Consider the following 6,329-nt stretch of genomic DNA (forward strand, 5'->3'; position numbering starts at 1 on the left):
AGCTGTCCTGAAAGATTAGACAGATGTTGTTGCATACCCACTTCATGCTCTATGCCCTTCTGAGTCTGGCACAGAATGATTTCAGGAAAGTTCTGCAGTCAGAAACTGGGAGAGGTAGTTGCTGGCTAATGGTGACACTCAATGATTGCTGCTGGCAAGAACTCATGCCACTGCTGAAGGCAAAAGCTGCGCTGTTGGCCCCCCCTAACATTCTAATCATTCAGCTGGATGAGACCGACCCGGCTAGCAGGAAGAGTGTGGACTTGTTGTGGAACATGAGAAAGGTCTTGGATGAGTTGGCTGCCTTATTTCCCAGAACAACCCTGTTCTGGTCCTCCCTCTTGAAGAGAAAGGTTTGGCACGGTGCGCATAACATTATGGCCATTGAGAAATCCAGGAAACTCTTGAATCGCACGGTAGCGCGCAAAGTACGTTTTATGAATGGCCTAGTTATATCTCATGATGATATCCAGATTGGCGACCAGACCCTATTCCGGGATGACGACATTTATCTTTCAAATCGGGGAAACGACATATGGCTGGCTAACATATCCAATAGTCTTAGGGATTGGTTGCAGCTGTGAGGGTATTGGCGGCGAGCCTTTTTGGCTCAGGTGGCGGTTAGGCATTGGAATGTGTTGTTGGTGTTTTGAGGGGCAAGGTGTGGCCATCGCCTTCCCCGGCAATTTTGGGTATTCCGCTAAAGGAATCCGGCGGTCATGGATCCTGTCCGATGCCCGTGTGGCGGGGGGCCATGGCACGACCCTCGGTGACATCAGAAAGAGAGCCCATAGTTGGATTAGCATCAACAGGCTTCCCCTACTGGTGTTTAACCCCTCCTCAGACTCACCCCTCTACGAGTGGGTGGAGTCTAATGTTCCGTGGTCCAATGCCTAAGCCAATACCTTCTCACATGCTGTAATCAATAAAGTTGTGGCCTTTACCTTACCCATTAACCTTACATTCTGTGACCACGTGTCTTTATTCCCCAAGCGGGGATCGGGTCCTCGAATCACAACCCCAAATTACCAGTCAGAAGATATCAAGTGGTATTTTACCCCTCCAGGCACACCGGCATCTGTGAATGGTTAACCGTGATCCCTGATAACTATTAACGTCCATTTAGGAAACCCAAGATAGTTGTAACTATTGTAACCTTTTCCCTAGATAACATTTTGTTCCAACCGTTCTTACTAAACCTGCATTTGTCTCCCTCCTTCCCTAGGGCTGACCAGCAGAAGATGCGGAAAGGCTGTTTGTTTTTTTAAGGCTGTTTGTCTTTTAAGCTGGTGAGATTTCTTTGCCATTTTACCTGTATAAGAAGCCTGTAGCCGATAGCACTTTACAACTGTCCATAGCTGAAGGATTAGACAGATCCTTGCCAAACCATGGACTGTTGGGTTACATTGACACTGGCAAAGATGTGTAAGCCAGTGTCAGGGTCAGGCACTGTTGGGAACATGTTGCGGCCCACACACCTGCAAGGGGGCGACACTGTCAACCTCCAGGCAGCCTTTCTCAACCTGTGGGTCCCCAGATGTTGTTGGACTACAACTCCCATCACCTCACCTCATACACTGAATGCACCTGATTTATATCATTAGGCAGGGAGTTCTAAAGGTGCTACCACACTGAATCACTGAGTTATTGCAAATGTGGAACTGGCATTATGTGGCACCTGTAGTAGTGCCAATTCTATGGATTGAAGGCAAGTAGGCACATATGGTGTAAGGTGATCTCATAGGTAAACTGGCCTCAAGTTATTACCGTATTTTTCGCTCCATAAGACACACTTTTTTCCTCTTAAAAACTAAGGGGAAATGTCTGTGCATCTTATGGAGCAAATGTGTGGTCCCTGGAGCTAAATTGCCGGAGTGCGGCATGCTCCTGAGCCGCTCTTTGGGGCTGGCAGGGGAAACCTGGGCTTCCCCCTCCAGCCCTGGGAGCAGCGGGCAGGCAGCGGGCAGATGCCCTGCACTCCCGAGCAGCTCTGGGGTAGCCAGCGAAGCCTCCGCAGGGCAGCGGGATGCAGGCTCCCCGCTGCCCTGCGGAGGCTTCGGGGGCTACCCCAGAAGCCAGAACAGCTAGAGGGAGCGCTGTGCAGTAACTAATATTACACACACACACAGAGAGAGCAATACAGTAACTAATATTTAATTAAAATACATTAAAAAATACAGTAACTAATATTACACAGAGAGAGAGAGAGAGAGAGAGCGCAAGATCTAGGACCTAGCCCAGTAGCAGATCAGCAACCAGTGCAGAACTCTGAGCACTGATTATATGCTGCCAAGGCCTCACTCCTGTCCCCAACTGTGCAGCAGCATTCTGCATTAACTGCAGCCTTTGCACAAGGAAAATTCCCACATAAATTAAATCGCAGTAATCAAATCGCAGTCCTGGAGTAAACAACACATGAACTATTGCAACAAGGCTTTCTGGTTCCTGGAATGGCTGTAGCTATCAAAGCAATTGCAGTTGATAAAAGGCACCCCCAGCCCCTGAGGCTACCTGAGCCTTCCATGTCAGAGCTGGATCCAACGCCCTAGGCTCTGTGGTTTAGACCACAGTGCCACAGATGTCCCATTAAAGGTAGAATTAGAACCAATGAAATACAGTGTCCTCAGTTCACATTCCCCATGAGCATAACATAATCAGTGGTATCAAAGCCAACGAGAGATCAAGAAGCAGGGGGCAAACCTGCACTCCCTCTGCCTCACTCTTTGTGGAGGTCATCCACCAGGGAGACCAAGGCTGGCTCAGTTCCGTGGCCAGGCCTGAACCCAGATTGGAATGGATCTATAATCTGTGTCCTCCAAGAATGCTTTCAGCTGCCCTACCATGGCCCTTTCTACCACTTTCCCCCTCAAAAGGGTCCAATCAAAAGGGTCCAGAGCTGGTTTCTTTCAGAGCTGTCGTCCCAGTGCCTCTTTCAGTGCAGCAGGAACCACCCAGTCTCCCAGGGAAGTGTTAACCAAACTCTGGACTCAACCAGTCAGCCCTCCTCTGCTAGGTCTGATAAGCCAGGAGGGATGGGGTCAAGGGGGCATGTCACCATCACCTTGTCCACATCAGCTGATTGCATAAGGTGAAACTGACCCCACAAAATATCCTCAGTAGCAGCACTGGGTACTTAGTTGGAGTTGCAACAAGTTCAGGATTACTCTGAAATCAGGCAAACTTAACCTCAAAGTGTGTAGCCTGTTGGTCACATCTGGTCTTTGAGGGTTCCAGAGGTCCCTCCTCCACACTGGAAGTCAGTAACCTCTAAACCATCTGCATACCCTTCAACATTTCTCCAATGAAAATAGGGCTACTACAGGATGCAATGCAAAGTGAGCCCTTTTTGCGGCCTACACTGCCAAATAGTAGGCATGATTTTATGTTCTTAAGGTAAAGGTACCCCCTGCCCGTACGGGCCAGTCTTGCCAGACTCTAGGGTTGTGTGCCCATCTCACTCAAAGAGGCCAGGGGCCAGCGCTGTCCGAAGACACTTCCGGGTCACGTGGCCAGCGTGACATCGCTGCTCTGGTGAGCCAGAGCCACACACGGAAACGCCGTTTACCTCCCCGCTAGTAAGCGGTCCCTATTTATCTACTTGCACCCGAGAGTGCTTTCGAACTGCTAGGTTGGCAGACGCTGGGACCGAACAACGGGAGCGCACCCCGCTGCGGGGATTCGAACCACCGACCTTTCGATCGGCAAGCCCTAGGTGCTGAGGCTTTACCCACAGCGCCACCCGCGTCCCGGGTGTTCTTACAAGTGTCCAATCTGCTTCAGAGTGATACCTGTGCCAGTGGCACTCCAGTCTTTGTCTGATCTAGGAGCTGCTCAGGCTCCAAAACTTTGGAGAAGGATGGTAAGGTGTGACCGTGTCAACTGCCTGTTTTATCTCGCCATTCCATAGTAAGAACTTGGCTTTTGACAGGATCACCAGTTTCTCCACTGGAACCCCCCCCCCCAAAAAAAGCTACAGTTCCCAGAGTTCCCCGTGAAGAGGAATTAACTGTTAAAAAACTCTGGAAACAAGTTTCATGAGGGGAATAGAAGTCTCCTAACAACTCTCAGCACCATTAACAAAGTACAGTTCCCAATATACTTTGCAGGAAGCCGTGACAGTTCAAAGTGGTATCATAGTACTTTAAATGTACAGGGTGAATGTGTCTTAGTTGTGCTTGGGTAGCAAGTCTTAGCTGCTGTGATGAGCTGCTGCTCTGTAATTCATAAATAAATAGAAGTACCTCTGATTCCTGCCGCTTTCTGGTATTAAGGTACACTTGCTACAGTGTTTCCTCACAGAGTATGTTCTCTTTCCAAACCCACAGGATGCTATAAAACCAAACTCATTTCTTTATTTCTTTTTTTATATACTCATTTCTCATGTGAGATCCCCTGAGCCCGCAGGCTGAGGTGAAGAACAGGCCAAGACAGACAACTTGACAAGAGCAAAATCATCATTATTTTACAATCAACAATAATTGAATGCCTTGAGGGGATCTTTGTAGTCTGCAAAGATTGCTTTGACTTTGGACTGCCTGCCAAGATAACCAATATAAACAGGAGCTCTTAGCACAGTGTTTACCAGTCAAGTTTTCACCTTTTGCACATATTCTGTTCCAAGGATCTAACATTCACCAGACTGGAAAAAGAAAAGTCAACACATCCCATCTCACTGAAGTGCCCGTGGGGAAATTTACAAAAGCATTTTTGTATATCTAGCAGAAGCCCAGTTACAAGTCTCTAGGAGATGACAGCAGCTAAAATCTGGATGAGATAAATCTCACTGAACCTATTTATGTTTACTCAGAAGCCAGTCCCAATGTATTCAACAGGGATTATGTGCATAAAAGCATTTATACTCTGTATAGGGCCACAGCCAGAGTGGTTCATAACAGACAAATATATTGGACCATAAATTATTTTAAATTGCAGGAGAGGCATTGATTTATATGTTTTAAAAATATAGCTGCATTACAGTGGTACCTCGGGTTACATAAGCTTCAGGTTACATACGCTTCAGGTTACAGACTCCACTAACCCAGAAATAGTGCTTCAGGTCAAGAACTTGCTTCAGGATAAGAACAGAAATCGTGCTCTGGCGGCGTGGCAGCAGCAGGAGGCCCCATTAGCTAAAGTGGTACTTCAGGTTAAGAACAGTTTCAGATTAAGAACGGACCTCCGGAACGAATTAAGTACTTAACCTGAGGTACCACTGTACAAAGATTAAGAAGGCTAATAGCAGAGAGTATTTGGAAGCCAAAGAAAGGGATGTGTCTTGCATTAGGTCAAGGAACCTGTTGCAGGCCAGGAAAATGTAAGGAAAAAAGAAAAGATTCCCCCCCCCCCTAATTATTTCTAGATTTAATCTACGAATAGGATTCAAGGAGGCACTTTGCATGCCCTTCAGGACATCTGAGGTCCCACTCTTTGAGTATATAGCCTCCATTTTCCCTCAGAAAGTTACTTCCAAAACTAAAGAAATCCACAGCAAGGCAAATGGGAAATCAAGCCAATCCCTGCCATTGCTGTTTGTTGTGATTCAGCTTTAAAGAGCAGGGGGGGGGGGTTTGCAAGAAAAGCTCTGGGGCAAATTTTAAAAAGAGTGCTTGAAGATGGAGCTTTAAAACGCAGACTTGTGCCTGGAAAGAGCAGGCAAAAGTTAAGTGTGGGTAAGTCCTTAGCTTTGGACATAAAAACATCAGTATCAACACTCCCTCTACAGCTAGTAATGAAAACAACAGTATGATGACCTTAACAAAGAGTACTAAATAACCAGGTTGCGCTATCAGTAATTAGAGAAGTAACTAGAGCCAGTCTTTTAAACTTGATTCTCAAGTTCCAAGAAAGGTGATTATTTCACACTTACTATGGGTCCCAGAAATCTTCTTTCGACCGTGTTTACCAATCAGGGTTTCTTTTCTTCCTGGTCATAACCTAGTTCCCATAGATTGGGAAGAGACTGCACACCTTGATTGCAGATGTGCTCAGCAAGCCGAGAAAGTATTATCAATACCCACATTCACACATTGAGAAATATCAGCAGGAAACAGGTATTCAAACCACACACATTCCTTTTAGGACTATCAGCCCCTGCTTCCAAAGACCAAAACAAACAAACAAACAAACAAACAAACAAACAAACAGATGGAGTATTTGGGAGCATCACAGCATCTGATTTAGGTGTGGGCAGTGCTTTTTTTCCCTCTAAAAAATGTTTAGGGGTACTCTCACTTTCCCACTCATATTGAAATACTGCCCCTCAATGAGGCCAAACATAGATTCACAAAATGTTTAGGGCTATACGTGCCCCTGTGTCCCCCCCCTCCCCA

At 46.7% G+C, this 6,329-nt stretch overlaps 1 protein-coding gene across 1 annotated transcript in view; it reads right to left on the reverse strand.

Moving 5' to 3' along the window:
* The window catches only part of ACSL1 (acyl-CoA synthetase long chain family member 1), an 85,928-nt gene extending 79,942 nt beyond the window's left edge, over positions 1 to 5,986 (reverse strand). The window contains exon 1 of the mRNA XM_083458208.1: positions 5,867 to 5,986. The gene's annotated coding sequence lies outside the window, so the exon portion shown is untranslated. The remainder of the gene's footprint in view (positions 1 to 5,866) is intronic.
* Positions 5,987 to 6,329: the final 343 nt, after the last annotated feature.

Source organism: Podarcis tiliguerta (genome assembly GCF_965153285.1).
Source record: "Podarcis tiliguerta genome assembly, chromosome: 9".
NCBI lineage: Eukaryota > Metazoa > Chordata > Lepidosauria > Squamata > Lacertidae > Podarcis > Podarcis tiliguerta.